This window comes from Ovis canadensis, chromosome 11, assembly GCF_042477335.2.
Source record: "Ovis canadensis isolate MfBH-ARS-UI-01 breed Bighorn chromosome 11, ARS-UI_OviCan_v2, whole genome shotgun sequence".
Lineage (NCBI taxonomy): Eukaryota > Metazoa > Chordata > Mammalia > Artiodactyla > Bovidae > Ovis > Ovis canadensis.
In genome coordinates, this window is record NC_091255.1 from 51296243 (window position 1) to 51312016 (window position 15774).

General features: G+C 51.1%; 1 pseudogene; it reads left to right on the forward strand.

Annotated features, from left to right (window-relative positions):
- Positions 1–8642: 8642 nt before the first annotated feature.
- LOC138414335 (amine oxidase [copper-containing] 3-like) lies at positions 8643–11024 on the forward strand (annotated as a pseudogene).
- The last annotated feature ends 4750 nt before the right edge of the window (positions 11025–15774 follow it).

The following is a 15774-nucleotide window of genomic DNA, read 5'->3' on the forward strand; positions in this document are numbered from 1 at the left end:
AACTCCAATACTTTGGCCACCTGATGCGAAGAGCTGACTCATTTGAAAAGATCTTGATGCTGGGAAAGATTGAGGGCCGGAGGAGAAGGGGATGACAGAGGATGAGATGGTCGTACAGCATCACCGACTCAATGAATATGAGTTTGGGTAGAGTCCGGGAGTTGGTGATGGACAGGGAGGCCTGGCGTGCTGCGGTTCATGAGTTTGTGAAGAGTTGAACATGACTGAGTGACTGAATTGACCTGACTGACTGACTGACTGATGACCTCTTTGCCTCTTCTTGTCTGTACGTCTCCAAGGAAAATGTTAAACCTCAGTCAGTCTCTCTTTGACTGTCTATGGCTCACTGTCCCTGTCTGTCTCTCTTCAAGGAGGGAGAATGAGAAGCAATGGGGAGGGGTGACTTCCACCTGCTGGAAGCCCAGGCAGGGCTGGGAGGTGAAGGACAGGAAACAGGTTTTAGATGCTGCTCAGCTTCTGGCCTGAGGCAGTCACATCCAGGGGGCTCACACAGCACAGAAGCCTCTGCTCCTTTCTGCATTGCTCCAAACCCAGGTTCCCTGCTGGGTCAACAGTGGATGCAGATGAATCAGTGAGCGGAGAGAAGCTAGGTTTCAAAGAACAGGGAGAAAGCCCTCAGCCAGGAGAGAGGGTGGCAGGTGGATGAACTTATAACAGGAGCCAAGGTGGAGGCCAGAGTGCAGAGGACAGTGACTGAGGAGAAGGAGAGGCTGAAGACTGGGACAGAGGACAAAAATGGGTGCTGCGGCCGCATGGTTCTGATACTGACCTGATGCCTTTTCTTTCTCTGACCTGAGTCACTGAACTTCTCCATGAGATTTGTATGCCGTTGTTTCTTACCTCCTCCTGGCTCCTTTTTATGGTCAGTTGCAGGAGAGTCAGTTTTGGAGGCAATGGAATAAAGGAACTTATTTTGTTTTTGGAATAAAGGAATGTGGTGTCAACCCCTCCCCTACCCGGGCAGAATAACTTGCAAGTCATTCCCTTGAAACCATGTCCAGACCAAGGCAGTGAGTGTTTACAGTGGTGAGTGTGCATGTGAGTGTGTCCGGATGGTCGCTCATAGCTTTGATGTGGAACAGGGACTATGGTTGTGTCTCTCTACAGCTGGTCTAGGGATGACTCCCCTGGCCCAGGCCTCAGTAGACATGTAGATAGTGAGCTTATCAGCCCACTGAGGTCAGGAGGCCTGCAAGGCGGACCTCCAGCTGGCCACCCCTCCCACTCTCATTAAAACCTGAAGCTTGCTGGATTGTTGGCCTCAGACTCAGTGTCAAGCCAAAGGAGGGAAGAGTAACCCAGGATGTCAGGTTCTGAAAGAACTCTGCCGGGGGCCAGTGTGAGGAACTCCGCCCATGGTAAAGGTCATGAGGAAGGAAGCTTGGCATACGCAAAGGCGTGATCAAGCCTCAGGAAACCCCCTGTTCCCGAGCATCTACCCCAAAACCAAAGTCTGTTTCATGCTCTCTCCTACACCTCTGACTTTACAGGGGGCTCTCCCCCATAACCATTTCTCTTGGAGAAGGAGTTAACTTGCAGCTGCAGTTAATAAAAATTCCTGGGCGTGCAAGAGTGTTTCAACTTAGAAATTCTTCTGGAGGTCCTCTAGCCTTCCTGATCAGGTTTGTAAGGCCACATGTGACTGTTTACAGCCTCCCAACCTTGAGAGGCATGAGATGCTTTAAAACTTTCTAAATACAGACTCTTTTGAGAAGCTAGAAAATTATTAGTATAGTATAGTGGTTGATTAGAAATTATATTGGTGAAGGGTTTTTTCATTTGTCGTGCCAATAATTACTGCTAATTCCCTGCCCTGGGTGTGACAAGGGTGTCTCAGGTCAAACCTCTCTGCTGACAGACTAGCTTGTGTGACAACCTCTCAACCATAAACAGCACAGAGAGTTTGGAGTATTAGCATAGGGCTTTTTTCATTGATGAGTCAATGATTGCTGCCAGGCCTCCATATCCTTAGGCACCTGGGAATATATTAATCAACATATTTGGAATATAGAAAAGGAAAATATAGTAGTTTTTTGATGTTAGCAATACTAGACTTTTTGAGTTAATGAATTTTCTCTTTTGTTATAGATCACTGTACTTTGTTATAAATCACTATAAATCACTATGCTATCTAATAATGTAACTTTATCACTATCTTAAGACAAAATAGATCTTAAGGGGAACATTGGTGAAGGGTTTACATTTGTTGAGCCAATATTTGCTGCTAAATCCCCATATTCCTTGCCCTTATAAAGAATATAACTAGCATATAGGAAAAATAAGTATTAACCTTTAAGATTAATCATGTTAAACCTTAGGTTAAGTAAATTCCTTTCTTGATTGTAACTCACTACACCCTCACCCTATAGGAATACAACTTTATTTAGAGGGTGGTGCCTGATTTAAGAAAAAATCACCCCTGGAAAAGTAAGTTTTCTGGTTAACTGACCGATATCAGAAAGGGCCATGAAATGTCAGCAGACCTCATGGCTAGAAGATGATGTAAAAACCCATAAGACCTTTGTATAATTTTATATGAAGCACCTGATTGTGACAAGGGTCAGGTCTGCTGACCCCCGCATGACTCTGTATTCATCCCTATGTATAACAAAAAGTATATAAGCAAACCTGAAAAATAAAGAAATCGGATCAGTATCTAGAAAGACTGATTCCCCCATGTCGTTTCTTTCTTGCTCCCCGTTTTCCTGGCTGAATTCCCATCTGGTACGAGGGTACGCACCAAGCCCACTAACTTTGCCGGGGCTTCTAAGATCGGACCGGGGAGGCCTCAGTGCCTCCTCTCCTTCGGGAGAACGGAAAGACGCCTGTGGCCTACGTAGGTGGTGATTAGTATTCCACATGAACCAGTTATTCAGCCTCTTTTTCTCCACTAATTTTCCTACTACGCTATCTGTTTCTAATCTCTCTCTATATCTGCAATTAAATAAGTTTTTTCCAGGACGCCGATTCCGTCCCCACCTTCGAATTACCCTAGATCCACAGGGGCTGGACCCCTGAGGAACTCCTGTCCACAAGGACACAAATTTTGGACTTGGGCCCATTGCCCTTGAGGAACTGAATTAGGGGACACCCAAGATGTCCTTACAGGAGGGGCCTAACTGGGATTCCAGGAATGGAGACACAGGCAAACTGTGAGCAGCAGAAGCTGTGCCCTCCTGCCTCGGCTCTCGTCCTGCAGCCCCTAGGCAGGGCTCCCTCTGCGACTGCTGGATAGGATTCCCACACGCATTCGACAAGACTTCCCCCGTGCCTCCTGTGTACCAGGCGCCGTGGGAGGCACCAGGGTACATTATGAAGTAAGACACGATGTCATCCCCAGGGGTGATAGCCTCAAGTCAGGAGTCAATTACATCAGGGACTTTTTCAGGGAGGTGGGAGGAGAACAAAGCAGCGGCTCCTGACCTGGACTTAGGGACTGGAGAAGGCTTCCTGAGGGACGAGATGTCTAAGCTGATGGATAGAGCTGACCATAGGAGAAGAAAGTGAGTGGTGACAAGTTTCCAGGAAGGGAGAACAACATGTTCAAAGGCCAGGAAGTGACAAGGTAACACCATGCAAGTCCCCAGGTTCACTGACGGGTGTGTGGGCTGAGAGCAGAGCCTGGAGGGACAAGCAGGGGCAGAGAAGGCAGGTGCTTGCAATCCATGGTTACCCTAAGGGAAATGGGGAGCCATGGAAGGATTCTAAGCAAGGGAGTGCCAGGGTGAGAGTGTCCTTTGCCCCTCCTGCAGTGGGGGCCCAGCGTGTGAACCACTGGGCCACCAGGGAAGTCCCAGAGCATCACTGTATTTAATGAACACTTAACACTTGGGAAAGTCAGTTGCTGATTAAAGTAAAATCCTACCCAAAATAGTTCCTTGGTCCTTTGTGTGCTGATAAGATAATTGCTTAGATGATCCTTGTAAACTTTATACAGAGCATGGTGGAATGGGAGATAATTAAACCCCTAAGGAAAAAAATAAAAGGTTTCTTGGCTCTCCCAGACAGCTTATTTGAGTGGATTTGGCAGTGAAACTGGGTTCATTATTTCTACAGACCCTTTACCTGTTTTAAGGGAAACCTACCCCTACTGGCCCCCTCCAGAAGGGGGTCCTCTCGCTAAGTCAAATCCAGCACACTGCCTCTCCTGGGGGTGTCTTCCCTGGGTCTGTTCCTTCCAGGCGCCATCCTCCAAGGAGAGCTCTCCCTTTCCAGGGTCAGCTTCCCTTCCCCCTGAGTCCCTCCTCATCCCATTCCCCTCCCTCTGCTGAGGCAGAAGCCACAGGCCCTTCCAGCCCCTACTTTCTGGACCTCTGGGTGGCATTGGTCCTCTATGACAAGTCCCTATGGAAAACTATTGCCTGTTGTGACCTCCTCACCTTCTGACCCCTCCGAGGGCATGCCGGTTGCTTCTCAGGCTCCTGGACCAGCTCCTTTGCTTCTTCTCCACCAACCAGCCCGCCCAGCCCCACACCTGGGCGTTTTCTGGCCTTTGGCCCCGCCCCTCCTCTCTCCCTTCTGCACAGTCCTCCATGCATGATTGCAGGCTCTCCTATCTTTAATGATTTCTACTTGTTGTTCAACCTACATCTCAATTTCCAGCCTAGAAGCTGTTCTCCCATCCCTGGAAGCCCATAGAGACAATGGTCCTTTTTCTGGGCATCTATGTTGGGGCTTCCCAGGAGCACCTCAACCTCAAACTTATTGGTTTTCCTCTTAACCTGGTTGTTCTTCTTGTAGGTTCTTCTGATGAGGAAAACCCCTCACCCACTCATGTCACCCATTAGAGGAAATTCCTTGGCAGTCCAGAGGTTAGTGCTCCTCTCTTCTGCTGCAGTGGTCACGGGGTCCATGCATGGCTGGGGAACTAGGGTCCTACAACTTGCAGTGTGGGACCAGAAAAAGAAAAATCCATATATAACCAAATCACCGAGTGGAATTGTATCTTTGTGTCATGTAAGACACTGTGCTCTTTCTCACCCATCCACCCAGCCAGTCAGATACCGACTCCTGTCAACTTGACCCACCACACTGCTCAGACCCTCGCTTCCTCTTGTCCTCCAGGTCAGTGGCTTCAGTCTGGCCCTTTGCCTCCCGTCCAGTGTCATGATCTCTATCTGTCCCACGTCCGAGCCTGCTCAGAACCACAGGCAGAGCAGTGTCCCCAGATTGCAGATTGGAGTGCAGTGAACTGCGTGTCCTTCTGCTGCTGGACCGGGCCTCCAAGCACAAGCTCAGCTCAGTCACCACCTCCTGGGGCCCAGTCGTGGGGCTGGAGATGGCTCTGGGTCCCAGGAATCAACTCACCTTGAGCATAGTCACAGAGGCTGAGGAAAAGTTTGTCCAAAGAAAAATTAGACCTACTGGGGGGAACAGGACATGTGGTCCTGTCTCCTGAGTAATTCTCCAAATGAGACTCCTTTTTTGGTTTAGGATGGCTGACTTGATGATTGTGAAGCCTACAATGAAAGGACATCAGAGGAAGGGATGTGTCAGCAGGACGCTTAGATGGGCAGGGGGCACCTTCTTCTATATCAGTTCCTCCACCAGGTCAGGCAGAATCTCTCCCTCCCGCTCCCTGATCATTACCCACCTTCCCTAGGAGACCTAGGATACCCCAGCAGAGTGGCTCTTCTTGACCTGTGCTTGGTCGCACTGGTTGGGATTACTTTTCCCAAGCACAGGGAAAGCATTATCCATCCTCTTGATGATGTGTTCTTACCAAGGAGAAGAGGCCATCGCTTACAAAAGGATCCAGAATGAAGTTCTTGGCCTAGAGAGGCTGGCCTTGTGGCCAGGGCTGAGTGTGACCTCAGATTCTGCTCTTCTTAGTACAATGCCTGCATGAACAGTTTCAATTTCAGAGACTGGGGCTGAAGACCCTTGACTGGGGTGCTTGCACTGGCACATGGACAAACGTCTCCTCAAGCAACAGAATACAGGGAAAGTATGTGGTATTCAAAATACCGGCATGGACCAGCAGTTGGGGCGATCATGAACCATAGATACAAAAAGAGCACAAGTGTACTGCCACTTCTGAGCTGCCAAAAGCAAAAGCAGTGTATTGGGCACTATCTTTGCACACAGGACCACAAGCAGTTGGGTAGGCCACCTAAGCCAGCCCTGGGGCCCGCTGTCCGGATCTGCCCCCACTCTTACTCCATTGAAGGAACCAGGCCACACAGGGCAAGCAGGGAACCTGTGTTTTGTTCTTGCTCCTTCCTGCAGCAGCTTGAGTGCCAGTAAGGCCCTGCCTCAATTCCTCCTCTGGCCTCTTATCAACTCTACTGATGGAAGTGTCCAAGGACGCAGCTTGGTAACAAAATGACCTGTATGTGGAATTTGCATATCAAAATAGAGCTGGTTGCAGAAGCAGCTGGTATCTGGAGAAGATGACCTTTCTGGGGTTGATTTCCCGGTTTCACAGTGCCCAGATTCCTGTCTTTCTGCAATGCCTGCTTTCCTTAAGACCCACACACTGCATAAGGCTTCCTGACCTGATCTCTTCTGCTGTCCCACTGCCTCCTGTCACCACCTCACACTCAATACGCTGACCTTGGCCATTTCCGACCCATGCCCAAGCTGGTTCAAGTTCTGTACCTTTGCACCTCCTGATCCTTTCGGCTGGGATGTACTGTCCATTCTCCTCCAGGCAAACATACTCTGTCTGCAAGGTCATCTAAGGTGCCTTTCGGAGGAAGTGGTCTTGGAGGTGTGCAGGTTGGAAAGGATTCTCCCCCAGTTACCAGGGAAGCATGTCCCATCTCTGGAACCCTCAGTTTCTCTGGTCCTGTCAGGACCTGGCTGCACAGAAGATGATGTCTCCAGCATATCACCTGCCTGACAACAGAGGTGGCTTTGCTCTCTTCCTCTGCAGTATCCTGGAAATGGGTTTCCTGGGGATGAGGGTTGTGGACAGCTAGGTTAAATTCACAGGGTTCCAGGCACCCTGACCTGTGATGGTCCGTCAGTCCTGCTCCTGGTATAATGAGGGGGTCTTTCTTACACTGACTCCTCCCCCCACCGCCTGCTCCCCTCCAGTGACTCAGGGAGCTCAGGGCCTCCACGATGTTGAACTGGCTCAGCCCTTCAGTCCCCCAGCTCCCTATAGGTGCTTTGTGTTCTCAGCATGACTCTGCAGGCTCCTGTGGGTGCCTGTAGGATGCTGGTTTTGGGGGAGCAGAAGACAGTGAGGAGGGCTTCCCAGTCTAGAGGAAGGAAGGGGCGAATCCTGCTGGAGGGTTGTGTTCAGGTGAGATTTGCTTACAGCCAGGTAGCCAGGAGAAAGTCTGGGCCTGGAGCAGAAGGAAGTGCCCAAGGACAGTCCCTTTCTGTCCCCGTCACATCTTCCTCTTCTGTCTCCAGCTGTGTACTCAAGCCCAGCCCTCCCCCACTTTGTGCTCCAACCTTGAACCTGAGTGTTTGATTTGGAACAAAAAGACAGAGGCTGACATGGGCCCACTTAAAATGCAGATTCCTACCTCAACCCCATACCCGAACTTAGTTAACCACTACCCCCACCCACCCTCCACTCCCTGCCAACCCTCTGCCCTTGGCTGCTTGTCTTGAACGTACCCTTCATGCCTTCGCCCAGAAGACCCACCCAGAACCAGAAACTTCCAGACACTAAGGAGGCATCGTGCACCCCATTCTGTCTGTCCGTGTGTCTATATTGCATGCTGCATTCTGATTTAAGAGCCTGAAGAGTCAGGAATTTTAGTGATGTTCATCTTCATTTTTCTGTCCTTGTGGACTCTTCTGGTGATGGCAAGGAGGACAGTGGTGCTGGGAGTGAGGAAGGAGTTGGGAAGCAATGTCATCCCAGCCTGCCTGCCCCCTGCCCTTCTGGATCCCCCAGTGTCCAGACCTGGACACAGCCTGACCAGAGCCAGCTGTTTGCAGACCTGAGCCAAGAAGAGGTGACAACCGTGATGTCCTTTTTTGCCTAGAAACTGGGCCCAGACCTGGTGGATACAGCCCATGCCCGACCCTCAGACAACTGTGTCTTCTCAGTAGAGCTGCAGCTGCCCCCTAAGGCTGCAGCCCCTGCACACCTGAACAGAAGGAGCACCCCCCCCCCCTCCTGGGAAGCACTGGCCATCGTCTTCTTTGGCAGAGGACCCCAGCTCAATGTGACTGAGTCCTGGAGACAGTGCTGGCCTCAGGTCTGTGTCCACGATGCTCAACTCCGACTATGTGTGGGATATGGTCTTCTACCCCAGTGGGGCAATAGAAGACAAATTCCATGCCACCGGCTACATCAGCTCAGCGTTCCTCTTTGTTGCTGCCCAAAGACGCAGAAACCAGGTTGGAGAACACACGTTGGGCACCATCCACACCCACAGTGCCCACTACAAGGTGGATCTGGATGTGGGAGATAAGACACTCTACGGGAGGCAATGATTCCAGTAGAGGGGGCTGAAAGATTGGGGGCATCTTTGAGTGAGAGGGGAGGGAAACAGGGGACACACTCAGTCTGGTCTTCTCTTTGGCCCCCACTCTGAAGCCAGGAGCAGGCAGAGTCTAGAGGGGCAGAGCCGCTGCCTGACCAGGCCTCCCTCCTCCTCTCCCCCTTTGCCCCTTCACCTCCAGGACTGGAAAACTGGGTCTGGGCTGAGAACATGGCTTTTGTCCCCACAGCGATACCCTGAAGCCCTGAGCACCAGGTACATAGGCTGCATGTGACCCGGAAGCAGCTGGAAACCGAGTAGCAGGCCGCTTTCCCCTGAAGTGGCCTCCCCTCACTACCCGTACCTGGCCAGCAAGCAGAGCAACAAGTGGGGGCACCCTCACGGCTATTGCACCCAGACGGTCAGCTTTGCTGGGGGGCCACTGCCCCAGAACAGTTTCATGGAGAGAGCCTTCAGCTGGGGGAGGTGGGGGTGTGTATTGTTGGAGATGGGTAGATGAGATGAAAAGAGCATGTTCAATTCAGTTCAGTTCAGTCGCTCACTCGTGTCTGACTCTTTGTGACCCCATGAATCGCAGCACTCCAGGCCTCCCTGTCCATCACCAACTCCTGGAGTTCACTCAAACTCAGGTCCATTGAGTCGGTAATGCCATCCAGTCATCTCATCCTCTGTCGTCCCCTTCTCCTCCTGCCCCCAATCCCTCCCAGCATGAGAGTCTTTGCCAATGAGTCAACTCTTCGCATGAGGTGGCTAAAGTATAAGAGTTTCAGCTTTAGCATCAGTCCTTCCAAAGAACACCCAGGACTGATCTCCTTTAGAATGGACTGGTTGGATCTCCTTGCAGTCCAGGGACTCTCAAGAGTCTTCTCCAACACCACAGTTCAAAAACATCAATTCTTCGGCGCTTGGAAGGGGCAATTGGGAACCCAGCTCAAATTCTGTACGAGTTGATGTAAGAGCACAAAACATTTCCTGGTTATCAAAAAGCTGACAGTAGATAAATGGTCCCCTTGGAAAGCTAAAGCCCAGGCAGATAAGTCTTTCCTGTTTTTCTAATGCTGTGAAATCCAAAGGGATCAACAGAAGAAGGCCATGAAAAGATGTTGGGTTCAGGTCAAGAGAAAACAAAGATAAAGGAAAAGTTCACCCCAGTACTGTATCTGTAAAAAAAACCAAAATGTGTTGGACCAGCCACTAGGTGGGATGTGGGATGTGCAGGAAAATGGCTGCACACTAGGGTGACATCACGGTGAGGGTGTGCATGAACTGGGAAGCTGAGGTCCATGGACTCAGCTCCCTTCCATGATGATCAGGCTTCAGGACAGGGACAGTGACCACGGACCCCTGACCAGAGATCTCTAGGTACCAGCTGGCCGTGACCCAGAGGAAGGAGACAGAGCCCAGCAGCTCCAGCGTCTTCAATCGGAATGACCCCTGGACTCCCACCGTGGACTTTGCTGACTTCATCAACAATGAGACCATTGCTGGAAAGGTCAGCTGACTGTGGGAGAAGAGGGAGGGGTGGGGGACACGGAGATCAGCCCCACCTTCCCTTGGTGGGGGGGCCTGAAAACCCGTGATCACCTGGGGGGCTGAGCTGACTCCTGCTTCTGTGCTTTTGTGGATCTGCTCACTACTTGTGGGGGCAACTTCCTAAGCTGGGGTTCATCTGCAGACCCTGGCTGATGCTCCAGTCTTTCCTCGAGAGGCAGCTCTCTCAGTCTCTTCTTGTGGACTGAGTCCTTTAAGGGCCCCAGGATTCAGAAGGGCTGGAATGACCAGGGAAGACCACCTCTCTTATACCTAAAACTTCATTCCTGTCTTCACCACTAAAGGATTAATTTTCAAACGTTGAACTTTTCTGCCACCCAAACCTGATCTACCCTCCTCCATTCTCCTTCCTTCAATTACAGTTTGGGAACTCTCCCAGAGTCGGAGGAGGTGCTAAAGTAGCCTGTGGGTGTCATCATTTCTCTTGGATGAGTAGGCTGATGGCAATGTGATGGGAAATGTCAGAGATGGCACCTGCAGGCTGGGTCATTGAGGGTGGTGTTGCTCTTAATATGAAGTTGATTCTTTATGCTTTGACGTCTGGGCTACTATGAAAACACGTTTAAAGATTTAAAACCCTCTTAAGTGATGGTGGGCTCCCCAAGTGAATCCCGTGAGAGGCAGAGGTGTCCTTAGCAGCACCAGGCTTTGTGACCCCCTTTCTTCCTGCACTAGGACTTGGTGGCCTGGGTGACAGCCGCTTTCCTGCACATCCCACATGCAGAGGACATTCCAAACACGGTGACAGTGGGGAATGGTGTGGGCTTCTTCCTGTGACCCTACAACTTCTTTGATCTGGACCCCTCCATCAATTCTGCTGACTCCATCTACTTCCAGAAAGACCAGGATGCTGGGTCCTACTAGGTCAACTCCCTGGCTTGCTTGCCCAAGGCTCCTGCCTGTGCCCCTGATCTCCCTGACTTCTCCCACGCGGGCTTCTTCCAGAACTAGGTGTTCCCTGGGATGGGGAATGAGAATGGAGCTCCAGGGTCTGGGAGTGTGGGGAGAAGGGCCAGGACCTGGGGAGCCTGTGCCCTCTTCTCCCTCCCCACCCCCCAGGGTCCTCTCTCTCCTCCATCGTCCTCCCTTGCTTACCACCTCGCTGGGATCATCCTGAAGCTATGCTGCCTGAATCAGGGCTTCTCAGCTCTGTGCACCCCAACAAGCTGGGTTCCTGTCACAGAGGAGAGGAATGGTCAGATGAGAGTCTGGAGTCATGGTTACACCTTTCTAGGAGACTCCTCGGTTTGGTGGTTTTCATTTTCTTTTCTTTGGTCTTTGCTTTCTGCTTTCCCCAGATTGTTTTAGGCCATGCCAGGTCTCTCCAGAGAATCCCCAGTCCTCACCTGGGAGGAGAGGATGCGGGGTCTCTCTGGGGCTGGTTGCCTAGAGGCCCTGGGCAGGGTTCCTGGCAGGCTTGTGAATCCAGGAGTCCAGCTGGAAGGGGCTCTTTGGCACATGTTCCCTCTCATCCTGGTCCTCCTTCTCCCTCTTCCTTCTTGCCTCACCTCCTCCCGTTCTTACCTATTCTTGAGATTTACTGCCCGGCCCTGAGGGGATGTTCCTCAGCTCTCACTTTTCAACTCTGGTCTCCTCCTCTGACTCTAGGCCCGTGGAAGTCTGAAAATGCAAGGGCCATCTAGCTTGAGAGGACAGCCCCCGTCTGTCTCCCTGTGTCTGGGAGCTGCCCCTTCCCCCAGTCCTGGGGCAGGGTGTTTCCCCACAGTTCTTCCTGCCCATGTGTATAGGCCTGTCTTGTGTCCTCTTGCAGAGGATGCTCATGGAGACAGCAGCAGCTCTAGTTAGCACTGGAGGTGGTTTGTGGGTGCAGTGGTAATGAGGAGTGGTCATTTTGTGCCAGGTGTGTGGTGTGACCAGTGTCCTCTGAACTTGGCAATAGCCAACATGGGAGACTGGGTGAGAGCCAAGGGTGAGAAGCAGAAAGACCAGTCACACCATGCCATGGGGGTGGGGGTGGGGGGGCGAGGGGCTGACCAATCACGTGTGAGCATGCAAATGAGCCAGGGCCTCTGGGGGTGGAGTCTCCCCCACAGGCTGTCCCTTCAGGATCCGGGGTCTCTCCACTAATGTCCAGAGATTGGCCGTAATAGAACTCTGCTTCCCTTGAACATTTGTTAAGTAAGTTCTAATTTGGCTTGACAAAACAATACTCTGCAGCTATAAAACTGTATCTTTTTATACAAATTACTCTCCTAAAGAGTAAGGCAATGCACAGAATTGTGGACCGGGCACCTCCATTTGTGTTTTATGGGGGAGGATCATATAAATCCATATTTTCATATCTTATAGATGCATATTCAGAAGACACAGGTAACCCTGGTTGCTTCTGTGAAGAGGAACCAGGAGGTAGGAACTTGGGAAGGAGGAAACTTGATACTTCATATCCTTTTGCACATTTTGAATTTTGAACCGTGTGACTGTATTACCTATTCATTTATTATTATTCAAAAAATAAATGGGGCTAAGTAGTTTCTGACTTCATTCTTTAAAATAACTTGTCTTCTTCTTGCCTGGAAATCCCATGGACAGAGGAGCCCGATAGGCTACGGTCCACGGGGTGGCAAAGAGTCCCACATGACTGAGCGACTTCACTTTCAGGGTAGGGGAGGGTACTGTGCCCAGGGACTCAATTTTTTCAAGTGTTTGAGACCCAAGGAAATGGGTGTGGCCTCTGTGCTTAGTCAGTCAATCATGGCCAACTCTTTGTGACCCCATGGACTATAGCCTACCAGGCTCCTCCATGGATGGAATTCTCCAGGTAAGAATACTGGAGTGTATTGCCTTTTCCTTCTCCAGGGAATCTTCCTGACCCATGGAGAGAACCTGGGTCTCTTGCATTGCACAGAGGTGTGGCCTCTGGTGACCCCTTGGCCTCAACTTGCCTGCATATCTCCAGGAAAAAATGTTAAATGTCAAGAAATTTCTTCTGCTGTCTCTTGCTCACTCTCCCTGTCTGTCTCACTTCAAAGAGGAGGAATGAGAGCCTGCTGGAAGCCAAGGTAGGGCTGGGCGTTGAGGGACAGGAAACAGATTTCAGATGCCGCTCAGCTTCTGACCGGAGGGAGATCATATCCAGGGAACACAGAAGCTTCTGCTCCCTTCTGTCCTGCTCCAGGCCCAGGTTCACTTCTGGGACAAAGGTGGATGAAGGTGAGCTGGACAGAAGCTAGGTTCCAAAGAACAGGGAGAAAGCCCTCAGTCAGGAGAGAGGGCCAGTGCTGGGTGGGTGAATTTATAACATGACCTGAAATGAAAGTCAGAGTGACAGAGGACAGGGCTGGAGGGAAAGAGAGGCTAAGGACTGAGACGGAGGAGAAAAATGGGTGCTGTGGCCTCTGCGGCTCAGATACTGACTTGATGCCTCTTCTTTCTCTGATCTGAGTCATTGAACTTCTCCACGACGGGCTTTTGCTGTTGTCTCCACCTCCTCTTGGCTCCTGTTTCTGATCCGTTGCACAATAGTCAGTGCTGGAGGCAAGAGGAAGAAATGCGGTGTCCACCGCTCTCCCACCCTGGGTGAATATGTTGCAAGTCTTTGCCTTGAGTCCCATGTCCAGACCTAGGCTGTGAGTGTTTGCAAGTGGTGAGTGTGCCTGTGAGTGTGTGTGGGTGCTCGCTTACAGCTTTTTTTAAAGCGTTGTTGTTGTTATTGTTGTTTTCTAATATTTTTCTTTCTTTCTTTCTTTGGCTGTGGCATGAAGGATCTTCAGTCTTAGTTGTAGCATGTGGGATCTAGTTCCCCAACCAGGGATTCAACCAAGGGTCCCTGCACTGGGAGCAGGGGAATGTTACCCACTGGACCATCCGAGAAGTCCCAGGCATTGCTATATTTAGGAGCACTTACCACCTGGCAGGTTCAGTTACTGATTAAGGTAAAATCCCAGCCAAAAATCAGTAGTAGTTTTTGCGGTGATGAGATATTAACGATTATGTAGAAGATTCTTGTATACTTTATACAATGCTTGGGTGAGTTTGGAAACAGGGGATACCCCTAACCAAATAAAAAAGGTATATGAGGTCCTGCTGACAGCTTCTCTGATGAGACTTATCAGTGAATTGGCTACCCTCTCCAGTATTCTTGCCTGGAGAATCCCATGGACAGAGGAGCTTGGCGGACTACAGTCCACAGGATTGAGAAGAGTCGGACTCGACTGATTCTTAGCACAGCATATATCAGTGAGAATGGTTGCGTTTATTCTACAGCCTGTTTACTTGTTTTAAGGGGAAACCCACCCCTCCAGCTGCTCCCAAATGGTTCTCTCAGTTATCCAACCCTCTCCCTGAACTTTAAATCTCTCTCTTGACTGGCTCTTGACTCTCATCTCGCTAAGTCTCTGCTAGGACCATGACTCTCCAGGACAGTGTCTTCCTCAGCTTGTGCCTCCCAGATGCCTTCCTCCAAGGAGAGCTCCACTTTCTCTGGATCAGCTTCCTGTCCCCATCCTGCCCCAGATCACCAGTTTCTGCTTATCCCACTCCCCTCTTACTGCTGATGCAGAATGACAGGCCCTTTCACCTGATACTTTCCGGACTCTGGGTGGCATTGGTCCTTCTGACTAGTCCCTACTGAAAAGTCTCACCTTTCGACACCTCCTCATATTCTGACCCCTCCGAAGGCATGCCACGTGCATCTCAGCCTCTTATGCCGGCTCCTTTGCCCTTGCTGTGCCCACAACCTGCTCAGCCCCACACATGGACATCTTCTGGACTGTGGCCCTGCTCCTCCTCTCTCCCCTCTGCAGAGTCCTCTCTGGGTGATCTCAGGCTTCCTATCTTCGTGCGTTAGTGGCTCAGTCATGTCAATTCTTTGCCACCCCATAGACTGTAGCCTGCCAGGCTCCTCTGTCCATGGAATTCTCCAGGCAAGAATACTGGAGTGGGTGGTCATTTCTTTCTCTGGGGAATCTTCCCAACCCAGGGATCAAACCTAGGTCTCCCATATCGCAGGCAGCTTCTTTATCATCTGAGCAATGACTACCATTTGTTGTTTGACACAAATCTCTGTTTCTAGCCTAAAAGTTGCTCTCCGGCCGTTGAAACCTTTAGACCCAATGCCCCTTTTTCTGGGCATGTATGCTGGGGCTCCCACAGGAACCTCACCTCAAACTTGTTGGAATCCTCCTTCAACTTGCGGCTCTTCTTGTAGGTCCTTCTTCCGGAGAAAGCCCCTCACCCTCCCAAGTCACCCAATGGAAACCTGGTGTCCTTGTGCCACCAAAGAGTCTGGATCCTTTCTCACGCACCCACCCAGTCAGACACCACGTCCTGCCGACACCCCGGCCACATTGCTCAGATTCCTCACTTCTCTGTCCTGGAGGTCACTGGCCTCATCTGACCCTTTGCCTCCTGTCGCTGTCCTCGCTCCTGTCTTTCACACACTTGGTGCTCTCTCAGCACTGAAGCCAGAGCTGTACCCCTGGGGTGCAGATCAGAGTACAGTGACCTGGGCATCCGGGGCGGATCCACGGGCCTCCTGGGGACTCCGGGACAGCAGGCAGGCTCAGGCAGCACGTTCTGGGGCCCAGCCCGGGGACTGGGGATGGCACCTGGCTCCCTGGAATCCAGTCACCTTCAGCACATTTACACAGGCTGTGGGCAAGTTTGTCCAAAGGGCAATAAGACTTGCTGGAGGAAGCAGGATGTGTAGCTGCTTTCCCCTGAGTAACTGTCCAACAGGAGCGCCTTTCAACAGTTGTTTACGGTGTGTGATATGGTGGTGGTGAGCCTAGGACGACACGAGTTCAGAGGGAGCCATGTGACAGCAAGACGC